Raw genomic sequence first — 12,985 nt, forward strand, 5'->3', positions numbered from 1 at the left:
AAGATATGTGTATTTTCCTAATCTGAACTTTGAGTAATGACTGTTACACATGCTAATTAGCTTGAAACCAAACAGCAAGAACATTCATAAAATAATCCATTATTAAAACATACATCTTTTTCAAAAATAAAAGATGATTTTATGAGCCTAGAATTGACAGACAAGAATAACCTGACTTTACAGACTTTCTGTCTTATGTATCATCATGTACTTGGGGGCATGGCCTGAACTTCCAGAGCCTAGGAGATCTAGGAGTGTGTTTTACTAGAGGCCAAAGTCATGGCAGATTTCCTATAATTGACCATGAATTCCTGCTATTTCCCATGGAGCTTAATGGGAGAACATTTCAGAGCATATGGTACTTTGTCAACTGATACTAATGTGTCCATTAGTGTGGCTCCAGAGGGAATTTCAGTTTATGCCCAGAGAATGAACACTTGGGGAACAGAAATAGCTACTTATAGCCCCTGCCTTCCCCACAACTCTGTAACTCTGTTCAGTCTGCCCCTCTTCTTTCAATCCTACCAGAAAAAGCTGTATAATTGGGGTGTGCCATTAGTGGTAACTGTACTATCCACACTTGAACCATAATTCCTTAAGGCACAACACCTTGATATCCTTCAGAGCCCTTACGCAGACAGTATCACATTTGACCCTCACAGTACTCCTCTGAGCTACATATTGTTACCCCATTTCACAGACAAGGAAAAGAGAAGCTCACAATGGTTAAACTGTTTGCTTGGAGGTCAGAGGCAAGTGGCAGAGATAAAGCTTAGTCCACTGTAATAGCCCAACCCCATGCTGGATGTGCAGCCGTATGGACCTGGCCTGACTGGATCCTACGAATTGCGCACTTGAATCAGATATGGCCCAAATTAAGTATACGCAAATTTATTCATTTATTCAAGTAACATTGACTGGGAGCCTTTGGTTAAGGCACTGTGCTAAATAAGAGCGAGTAGTGTCCTGGCAATTGCAAGGGCTTTAGAGTCATTCAGCACAAGGACATCCTGGCCCTAGTAAGTGCTCATTAAGTGCTAGTTATCATTAGTGAGAGACATTATGGAGCACAGAGAGATGAATCAGACATGGTCCTGACCCTCAAAAAGCTCTAAAGTTTAAATAAATTATATGACTATCTGAAAAAATTTTTGAAAAGTGAATCCCTGTCTTACTTCCTATATCTTACCCTTTATTCCTAAGTAAAAGCCAAATGAATCAAATATTTAATTGGTGAAACCATAAAAGTACTAGAAGAAAATATGGGAAAGGTTGTAAGCATTAAATAGAAGATGAGTAGATATTGTTACATAAAAATTTAAAAATCCTGCATGGAGGGGAAAACACTATAAACATTTTCAAAAGCTAAATGAAAAATTGGGAAAAATATTTGCAATACATGTGCCAAACAAGGGGATAATATCCTTATTATATACCAAGTTTCTAAAAATCAATAATAAAAAGACCAACAACTCAGTAGAAAAATAGGCAAAAGATAGGAATAGATAGTTTATGGTAAAGCAGTTATAAATGGCTCTAACATTAATAGGAATGCTCAATCTTGCTCGAGAGAAATTCAAATAAAGATAACATTGAGATGTCGTGTGTCACCCATCATAATGTCAAAGATCAAAAATTTTCATAATACACTGTTGTTGAAAAGTAGAGAAACAAACTCATACTTTATTGGTAGAAGTATAAATTGGTACAATATCTGTGAAAAGCAATTTGGCAAGATCTATGAAAATTTTTAAAGTGTGCATTTAAAACAACCTAAACGTCCATCATTAAAGGAAAAGTGAGTTATGGCACATCCATTGAATGGAATGCCATGTAACCATAAAAACAAAAACTAAGAAAGCTCTCTCATACTACAGATTGAGAATGGTTTTCATGATATATTAATTTTTTTAAAGCAAGGCACAGAATCATGAATATAATGTGGTACCATGTGTATATAAAAAAGGAAGGAAATGGTTCTTTAAGAATAGATATGAAACTGATAACACTGGTTGACTCAGGGAATAGAACTAGAAAGCTGGGGACAGAAATGAAAGTTATACTTTTCACATATACCCTTTGAATCTTATGAATTTTAAACTATGTAATGGTATTAAAGGTTTTTAAGTTTTAACACTGAAAAAAATCTTTTAACTCAGGAATTCCAATTCTAGGAACTAATTCTACAGATGTATTTACACATGTGTTCCATATGTACAAATATATTCACTGCAGCGTATTATATAATGGCCAAAGAGGGGAGATATCCTAAGTGTTCGCTAATAGAGGAGGGCTTAATAAATTATAGTACAGTCATACAAAGAGTTGAATGCATTCATTAAAAAGAATAAGAAAAAAATAACTTGGTAGCACTATATGGACTGATAGAGAATAATCAAACAGTTTTGAATGAAAAAAGACTGTATTTCTGTATCATCTGCTTATGGTATGCTTGTATATGCATAGACAATTTATTGAAGAATATACAAGAAATTGCTAATCTTGGTTGCTAGGGAGGGGAACTGAGTGGCTGAAGGACAGACATGGGAAGACAATTTTCTTTTCACTGTATATCCCTTTGTAGCTTATGAATGTTTTATCATGGCAAATAAGACCTAATCAACAACAAAAAAATGTTTAAACACATTATGTTCAAAAATAGGGGGGTGTCTATTGAGTTGAATCTTGCCTCCTTGTGGGTTCTGCATGTTCATTCAGATTCTATCATTAGAGTCATATGTAAACCAACTTTAACCCCTCTCCTACTAGACTCTCTTGAGATATCTGGACACTCTGAGTCTTTTTTTTTTTTAAGAAATTTTATTGAGATACAGTTAACATATAATAAACTGTATATATTTAGAGTGTTCTATTTGGTATCCCAATCTCCCAATTCATTCCCCCCCAACCCTCCCTGCTTTCCCCACTTGGAGGACACTCTGAGTCTTTACTTCCCCACCCCAGCTCCCTCAGAGTCCAAAACTGTTCTACGAGAAGTCCTTCCTCATCCTACTCTCCATCTTCGGACTCTCTCAGGTACCAGGGTTTCTTGCAAAAAGCAATACCCAAAACCAAGCACTGCTTTTCACGCAATGTGGTGGGCTGCTAATTTTTAGGTAACAAAACGGATATCTCATTACGTTTAAAAATGTATTGGCATTTATTTGATTACAAGTGAAGTGTAAACGTGTTTTCATGTGTTTATCAATATTTAATCAATAGTTATTAGTTTAAGTTTGTGATCTTGGGTCCTATCTTAATATTGCTCGGATTTCAGGAGAGTTGTACCAAGTACCTGCTCAATATTATTGCTATCAGAACTTAAGTTAATCAGGCAACATTTTGATTATTGTGTTTTCATATAAGCACTGCACCCAGCACTTGTTTCTCCGTGAAGCAGCTGTGCAAAACAAACAAAAGATATCTAAACAACTGCTCATATATTTAAAAATACAGACTTCCACTGCCCTCCATTATCTTCCATAAGAGTAATTGAGCCTAAAAGGATCCTGGTATGGAATATCAGCATTACAGAAAAATGAATCCCCATGTTTAATAGTGAGTGCTCTCTGTAGTAATCAGAATAATTGTTTTACATGGTTCTGAACAGGCAAGGAAGGATTCTTTCTATTTCATTGTGTGCATGTGAGACCAAGCTAGGAGGCAAGAGGCACATGCCTGGCCCTGGGCTGGGAGTTGGAATGCCTGGATCCTATTCCTCCATCAATCTCTGATTCTAGCCTCACTTGCCCTGAATCTTGAAACAAGTCCTGGATATCTTGAGGCCATCACCCTCGGTCATGGTGATGAGTTTCTTTACGTGGGAAACAACTGTTTTACGAAGGGAAAAGAATGGGCTATTTGGTCTTCAGGACTGGTTAGAGCAGCTGGCGTACTAGAACAACTATGGATGTAACGATGCATCATTTTCTCATCCAGAGAGCACCCGGATGACCCCTGGGGTTTCTTCTAAGCTCTGATACTCTGTGAGTCATTGATGAGGTTATCTTTGTATCCTATGCATGGGCTGAGTCCCAATCTGGGATAAGAGATTTCACAGACTATGGTCTCTGGAGGAACTAGTCTGTGGATGATTGAATGTAACTTCTCACCATTACCAGAAAAACAGATGAGAGTTTCTGCTTGTCTCATGGTGTGCCACCCTCACAGTACACAGTGAGCACTTTTAGATTGCACACAAATGCCCTTTAACAGCTTTAAATTCTGGACCCAAATCAGCAGAGGGAGCCTGTCCAGCAAACCCAGAAAAGTATAGGGGCTCTCCTTCCACAGGCCTTGAGCTTCTGCAGGGGCTGTTGCGACATTAGCACCCTCCAGTCATGAGGATGTGCTCCTAGGAGGTATGTAAAGTGACAGCTTTATATCAGACCCTGTTTCAATCTGCAGTGAACATCTGCAGATGTCCTCTGTTATAAAAAGGCATTATTTCAGTCAGGGGGAAAAATCAGAAATATGAAGGAAGATGATGGCTGTTTTCAACTCTTTGGAGGCCCATATGGTACAAAACAAATTAGGTTTGTTCTGTGAGCCTCACAGGGCAGAGCCACAACCAATGGGAGGAAGCTGGGAAGAGGGACTGAAATCAATGGATGGAAGACTTTAGGAGTTAAGCCAGGCTTCTCTGTTCCCCAGAGCCTGTTCCTTGATGGAGCACATAGAGAAGGCCACATCTTGCCTCCTGGGCCTCAAACTCAGGCACTAATAGCAATGCTCTGAGAGTGAGGGCTGTGCTAGGATTCCTCCTCTTACAGACTGGCAAGGTAGGGGTGCCTAACTTTTCAACCAATGAGAGCAAAATGGGGACCTGTCAACTTCAGTGTTGGTAGACATGACACAGTATTATCCATAGAGGGGAGGGACTTGATCTGCACCTACCTCTACTCAAACCTGAGTTGCCAGGAATCCTTGACTCCATTTCTTTCTCTTACAAGGAAAACTGATGATGTGCGAGGTCCCTCTGCATCCTACAGTTCTCAGTCTATAATTCTGTGTACTTGTAGCTGCATTATCCATCCCCACTCACAGACAGATTACTGTATTGCTGCTCTAATACTGCTGCATTCCTGAAGTGCTTGAACAATACTACTCTAATAATCTTTGTCCAAATTATTAAAAGAATCTCTTGCCTCAAATTTTTTGATGACAAAAACCAGATCACTGTAGGAGATGGGGAGAGAAGGTGTAGAACATTGTTCTTTCCTAAAACCAGGTGGAGAGTTTTGTTCAATTGTTCACTTTTCTACTCGATTTCGACACTGAATTTTCTTCACAACATTAAAATGTGTTTTAGAAAGGGTCAGAAAGATAATGGAGAATTTTTGTTAAGGAAAAAACTTTGCTGGTTTGTCTTTAAATTATTAAGAAGGCAGAGAGAGAAAAGTTTTTTTGACTATACTTGGAACTCTTAAACCGCCTTAGATGTTTAGTCCAACTGCCTGCTTTTTCAGATGAGATTTAAAGAAGGAAAGGAAGGCAGCAACTGCTCATTGCCTACCCAGTATCCATTCTGTATTTCCTCCTTAGTAGCAGAGTCCTGGGTATCGTGCCTAACCAAAACCTTGCATTTCCTAGCCTACACCTCAGATAAAGGTGCCCATTAGGATTTAAGAAGAAGTCGTGGAAGGAGAGTCCTGGGAAAGCTCTTTAATGGCATGCTCCCTTTTGCCCTTCTCCCTTTCTCCTTCCTGTTGCCTGAGATGTGGATATGATAGCTGGCACTGTAGCAACCACTGGGACAATGAGGTGACCTTGAAGATGGAAACCTATGCTAAAGACTGTGGAACAGCAAGATAAAAGAAGTCTGGATCTATAAGTCGAGGTTATATACTGTAATCTCTAGGGTAGCCACTAAAATAAAAGAATGTGTAATTAAGAAATTCAAAGAAGGAAAAAAAATGGAACAACAAAAAATAGTTGATTAATCCAAAACAAGGCAAAGAAGAATAGGAAAAAGAATATAAAACAGTGGGACCAAAGGCAAACAAACAGTAAAAAGGTGGCAATAAACTCAAATAAATCACAAGCCTAAGTGGCTGCTAGAACCCAAGCTATCATATCTACACACTGACCCAAGATGGGATAATCTGAACCTCAACAAAGATGATAAAAGCATGGGTTGAAACTCATCCAATATGTTTAAATCCATGAATTCATAATGATATATTTTAAAAACCTATTTGGTCACCTTTGTATGATGCTGGAGTAAGTAAAGAGGAAGAACCAAGTACTTATCCTGCCTTTCCCATGTGAACTGTACCAGTTATATGCTGCTGAAGGTTTAACAACTAGCTCTCTGGTTGGGGGTGGGGGAACCATGATTGGCATCATTTGCCAATTTCCATGGTGTCAATACTACCATGGCCAATTTTGAATTAAGAATGTGACACAGGTGAACATGGGGTTGGGAAGAGATATATACAATCAGCTCTCATGAGCTGGCTGACTCTGTCTCTGAATAACAAAATAGTCAGTAAAGGGAAACATCTCTTTACCAAAAATATTCCAACCTATAAGTGAAAAAGAAATGATGGAGTTAGAACATCACCATTTTGCAACTCCCAGTGAATTAGTGGATCTTGGGTGTTTGGCACCCACAGCTGCCAACATCACACTAGGAGACACAGCTGAAATTATGTGCCTCCTGATGAAAGAATCCTACACCACTTAGCGTCTTGCCAATGGGAACAAACCCAAGTCTGTACAGCTTCTGGATCCAGCTGCCAGTTTTGCAGGAAATGCAAAGAATAGGGAGATACACTGAACTGCACCATGAGTGTGCAGTAAGCAAATCTAGGTTGTGGAAAATGTGATGGGTCACAGGTTCTAGGTTCTTCAACAGATAAATTGTTAGGAAAAGAAAGGAATGGATGGGAGGCTGGTAGATTAAAAGAGATTTAAATGACATAAACAACTTCTTTTAATGGGCAAGATTAAAACATAGTGTCCAGGGATGCAGAGTTGGGTGATAAAACTACAGGAAGTGCAAGGCCATGGTCATTCTAAAGTCAGAAGAGTGATTATTTATAGAGGAATGGAGTTTAGACCACAGCAGGGCACAGGGAGGGCCCCTGATTTGCCTTGCAGACTTCTATTTCTTGGCCTAGGTCATAAGAACTCATTGAACTACATATTTGTATGTAGTTTTCTATAGCTATATATGATTTTATAATAAAAGAGGTTAAAACAGAAGCCAGACAAAAGTAGTACATACTAATGATTTAATTTAACAAAGTTCAAAACCAGACAAAACAAATTCATGCGTGTTAGAGGTCAAGACAGATGCTACCCTTGGGTAGGGCTAGTGTCTGGAAAGAGGCATAAGAGGGGTAATGTTATGGTTTTTTATCTGGTTGCTGGACCCATGGGTGAGATCATTTTGTGAAAATACATGAGAGAAAATTAATCCATTATGTGTTAATGCCATGGTTATTTTGGATTGTCTGTTATACGCAGCTGAACCTAATCCAAAATCCCAGGACGAGTTAATTGCAGGGTATCCTCTCTCCACCACTATCACTATGATGCTGCCTGCTCTGCAGGTCCTAAATGACTAAACACAGCCCCAGTTCTAGGATTTGGGTCAGTCTCCTCTCCAGAAAGCTGAGGGTCCTGAGCACCAGGTCTCCCCTGCCTCTGAGAGTTACGCCGTAATTCCACGAGTATTACCGAGCCCTGACTTCTAGAATTACAGAGATGAGTGACACAGTCACTGTCCTCATAGACTCAGGAGTTAGTATAAAGAAACGCAAAATCTGTAACATTATCATTATTTTAAACTGTGTTGTTCAAAGACCCTGATATTAAGATGCACTTTAGAAATTCCTTAGAGTTTAGCACTAGGAAAACAATTTTTCTCTTTTGAAAAACTGACATACTTCCCTTTATCAGTTAATGAAAGCTAACTCACCACACATTTCTTTTTCCCCGGGGTGCCAAGAAAGTCAGACTTACATTTAATGCTAAATGACAGCATTTCCTGCCTGACAGCAACAAATCCCACAGCTTCACAGACCATCCTGCCGACTTCCAATCTGTTTTCTACTCGACACTTTCTCCTAAATTTCTGTCCACTTAAATTTCTCAGTAAAATAGATAAAACTTTACAATCTCATTACAATCACACGTCTTCCTCATCTCTTACCGCTCACACAAGCACCCTCTTTGCTGGTCACAAAGATTTTCTTAGTTTCTCAAATGTACCCTGCATTTTAGGCTCTAAGCACTTTCCTTTAAAATTTTTTTTAAAAACAGCTTTATTGTGCTATAATTTACATACTGTAAAATTCACCATTGTCAGTGTACCCAAGTGCTTTTGAACATGCTGTCCTTGCCTTCCTTTTCCATTTAGTCATCTCCCATTCTTCTTGAAGACCCGGGCAGTGTCAGCTCCTCTGTGAAGTCACACCCAGCAAACCCAGACATACTGAATTTTTCCCTTCTGTAGAAGTTTATATTTGCCTCTGTTATGTCATTTAGCCTATGACATTGTTATTGTTTGTGGACAGTGATGTTGTGTCCACTAGTATGTGAGCTCCTTGCGGGTAGGCTGTGTGTCAAGGCCTTTTCCACCCACTACACTGTCTTCCAGGACAATAATCATTCCCCAGAAGTAGTCAAGCTGCCCAGAGGAAGATACTCACCCAGCATTGAGTAACCTAGGGGCCACCACAGCCATGGAGATTTACCAAGAACGAACTGGATACCTTCTGCTTGAGGGTGTCAGAATGCCTGAACCATGACGTACACCACGCATGAATTCTGATTCCAGACACAGGGGTTGGTTATAAGAGAGTTTTAGACTTCAGGAAAGGATATGGGTGAAAGCCTGACACAGAAGGCTTCTAAGGGACATCAACAGTGCCAACAATATACTATATTTCATTGGATCTAAGGCACCATCAATTGTAAGACACATCCCATTCTCAGAGGTAAAAAGATGTGCTTTTTAGAGTCTGTGAAGTATTGTAGGTTACTTACTGCAAACCTCAAGGAAAAGCAAGGGGAAAGGCAGGGCGGGATGGAGAACTTTAAATACCCTAAACTTTGAAAAGAGCCCACCATGCCCCCATCCATACCTTGAGAATTTCAAAATTAAAAAAAAAAAAAAAAAAGCACTAAGCGATGAACTAAATATAAAGAGGTCTAACAGTGTTCTGATTTTTTCCTATGAGGACTATGTACTTAATCTTTTTTGGAAAACATGAGATATCAAATTTTTTCTAAACAAAAATAACATCAGTGGGTGCTTTGCTATTGCCTTGGGCATGCACTTAGTGTGCCTATGATGGACCATCTGGCACCGGAGAGGGAATGACGGGGCTGTGACTCATACAGCAGCCTCACGACTCTCCATGACCAAGCAGCTGTGCATTGGCCTAGAGCACCAACACCTGCCTCAACTGCCTGCATCTGCTTTCTGTGTGCTTCAATTACTTCATTTACAGAAACACAGAATGACTGGTCCTGTGGTTCTCAAACTCCAGCATGCATCAGAATCACCTGGTGGCCTTTTTAAACGATATAGCTGGGCCCCACCCCAGAGTTTCTGATGAAGCAGGAATTTGCATTTCTAGCAAGTTCTCAGATGATGTCAATGTTGCTGGCTCTGGGACCACACATTTAGAATTACTGACCTGGTCTAAACCTGGTCTTGCACAGAATAAACAGGAGCACTGAGAAGGGAAGAGGCTTGCCAAAGATCACACACTAAATCATGGTAAAGCCAGGCCTGGACCTCAGCCCCTTCCCTTCTTTTTTTTTTTTTGAATTTTTTTTTAAATTTTTTTGGGGGTACACCAAGTTCAATCATCTGTTTTTATACACATATCCCCGTATTCCCTCCCTCCCTCAACTCCCCCCCCACCCTCCCTCGAGTCCCCCCACCCTCCCCGTCCCACTCCTCTAAAGCAACATCCATCCTCGAGTTGAACTCCCTTTGTCATACAACAACTTCCCACTGGCTATCTATTTTACAGTTGGTACTATATATATGTCTGTGCTACTCTCTCGCTTCATCTCAGCTTCCCCTTCACCCCCCGCCCCCTCCCAAACCTCGAGTTCTCCAGTCCATTCTCTGCATCTGTGTCCTTGTTCTTGTCACTGAGTTCATCAGTACCATTTTTAGATTCCGTATATGTGAGTTAGCATACAATATTTGTCCTCTTTCTGACTTACTTCACTCTGCATGACAGACTCTAGGTCTATCCACCTCATGACATATAGCTCCATTTCATTCCTTTTTATAGCTGAGTAATATTCCATTGTATATATGTGCCACATCTTCTTTATCCATTCATTTGTTGATGGGCATTTCGGTTGCTTCCATGTCCTGGCTATTGTAAATAGTGCTGCAATAAACATTATGGTACATGTTTCTTTTGGGACTATGGTTTTCTTTGGGTATATGCCCAGTAGTGGGATTACAGGATCATATGGTAGTTCTATTTGCAGTTTTTTAAGGAACCTCCAAACTGTTTTCCATAGTGGCTGTACCAACTTACATTCCCACCAATGGTGCAGGAGAGTTCCCTTTTCTCCACACCCTCTCCAACATTTGTTCTTTCCAGATTCCCTTCTCTTCTTTATGCTAATTCCATGTGGCTTCCCCTCACGTAGCTACATTAGTTGCCAGCCCAGAGAGTTAAAGGGTCTGATAAGCACTTTGTATCTACAAAATTTGTTTTATATTTAAACTTTTAATATAATTGCTAATAATCAAATGAGACTCCTGTGTCATTAGGTTTATTAGTGAAACAAACACATCCAATCTAAGCTATTATTTTTGTTTGCTTTTAAAACTTCATTTTTCCTTCCTTGCTTTCTTTTTCTCTGTCCTTTTTCTCTCTGTGTACATTCTTCAGAGCAATTTGCAGTAAGATTTCCCCCAAGACTAATATGTTTACAAGTTCTCTTTTGTCTAGATTCCAAGTGTCTCCTTCACATTTTCCAGTAAAACTCCATCCTGCTGCTGCCCCATCCATTATCACAGAAGCAGAACGAAGACGACCAGGACTGGAAGCAACGGTGCACACAGCCTTGCAACACAAAGCACTACGAAAACTGTTCTGTGAAACCAAATTCACAGCAGCAGATGAAAAGACATATGATCAAAGGCGTGTTAGTCTGAAAATTATTTTCTTCGTTTAACAAAGATTTTTCTTAAGTGTCTACTATGTGCAGAGGAGCAAGCCTCATTAATAATTAGGATCTACCTGTACTGGATTTTCCTTTTTGTCTCAGCCTCATCCTGCTTTTAACTGTGCCGTATGTCATGGTCCTATTCCTGAGCACCTAATAATATACATCCTGTTCATTGTTTAGACTCTCAATAAATGTTTGTTGAATTGAGTTGAGCTTAAGGTTGGTTGGATTCTGCTGATAGCTCTTAGGAACCTCCCATTGTTCCCATTACTTTGTGGCCAGAATGGGCTATATATTTTTCCAACCCAAATCTGGCAACCTTGTGATAATGCCTGAGTATTTATCCTCCTCCATCCAGCATTCCAAAACTAGACAGATTAGAAGTCACCCACTTTGCGGGAAGGCATGATGAAATAAAATGAGTTGTTTAAAATGGAAATGATGAGTGGAGATGAAAGGAGAGGACCCTGAATCTTAAAACTCTCGTGGACAGTGGTGTGGGGAGATGTCACTGATATAAAAAGTAAGAAATAAAATTTTGTCAGGAGAGTTACTACTTCAGAAATTGAAGAAGGGAGAAAACAAAAAAGAAAAAAAAAGAGTCTAAGGGATTTGGGCTTCCCTGGCAGCACAGTGGTTAAGAATCCGCCCGCCAGTGCAGGAGACACGGGTTCGATCCCTGGTGTGAGAAGATCCCACATGCCACAGAGCAACCAAGCCCGAGAGCCACAACTACTGAGCCCACGTGCTGCAACTACTGAAGCCCGCATGCCTAGAGCCCATGCTCTGCAACAAGAGAAGCCACTGCAATTGGAAACCCTCACACCCAACAAAGAGGAGCCCCTGCTCTCTGCAACTAGAGGAAGCCCACATGCAGCAGCAAAGACCCAACACAACCAATAAATAAAAATAAAATTAATTAATTAATTATTTTTTAAAAAGAGTCTCAGGAGGAAAAATGGAGTTGGTGGAATTAGGCTTCCTGACTTCAAACTATACTACAAGGCTATAGTGATCAAGATAGTATATGGTACTGGTACAAAAATAGAAAGGAAGATCAATGGAACAGAATAGAGAACTCAGAGGTAAGCCCAAGCACATATGGCCACCTTATCTTTGACAAAGGAGGCAAGAATATACAATGGAAAAAAGACAGCCTCTTCAATAAGTGATGCTGGGAAAACTGGACAGCAACATGTAAAAGAATGACATTAGAACACTTCCTAACACCACACACAAAATAAACTCAAAATGGATTAAAGACAGAAATGTAAGACCAGATACTATAAAACTCCTAGAGGAAAACATAGGCAGAACACTCTATGACATCCATCAAAGCAAGATCCTTTTTGACCCACCTCCTAGAATCATGGAAATAAAATCAAGAATAAACAAATGGGACCTCATGAAACTTAAAAGCTTTTGCACAGTGAAAGAAACCATAAACAAGACTAAAAGGCAACCCTCAGAATGGGAAAAAATAGTTGCCAACAGATCAACAGACAAAGGATTAATCTCCAAAATATACAAGCATCTCATGCAGCTTAATACCAAAAAAGCAAATAACCCAATCCACAAATGGGGGGAAGACCTAAATAGACACTTCTCCAAAGAAGACATGCAGATGGCCCACAAACACATGAAAAGATGCTCAACATCACTAATCATCAGAGAAATGCAAATCAAAGCCACAATGAGGTATCACCTCACACTGGTCAGAATGGCCATCATCAAAAAATCTAGAAACAACAAATGTTGGAGATGGTGTGGAGAAAAAGGATCTCACCTGCACTGTTGGTGGGAATGTAAGTTGGTACAGCCATTA

The 12,985-nt window shown here is 39.8% G+C and overlaps 1 protein-coding gene across 13 annotated transcripts in view; it reads right to left on the minus strand.

The window, feature by feature from the left end:
* FRMPD1 (FERM and PDZ domain containing 1) overlaps positions 1–12,985 on the minus strand; it is a 134,099-nt gene that overhangs the window by 99,148 nt on the left and 21,966 nt on the right. The gene's annotated exons all lie outside the window — the stretch shown is intronic.

The sequence above is a fragment of the Hippopotamus amphibius genome, chromosome 2 (assembly GCF_030028045.1).
Source record: "Hippopotamus amphibius kiboko isolate mHipAmp2 chromosome 2, mHipAmp2.hap2, whole genome shotgun sequence".
NCBI classification, from domain to species: domain Eukaryota; kingdom Metazoa; phylum Chordata; class Mammalia; order Artiodactyla; family Hippopotamidae; genus Hippopotamus; species Hippopotamus amphibius.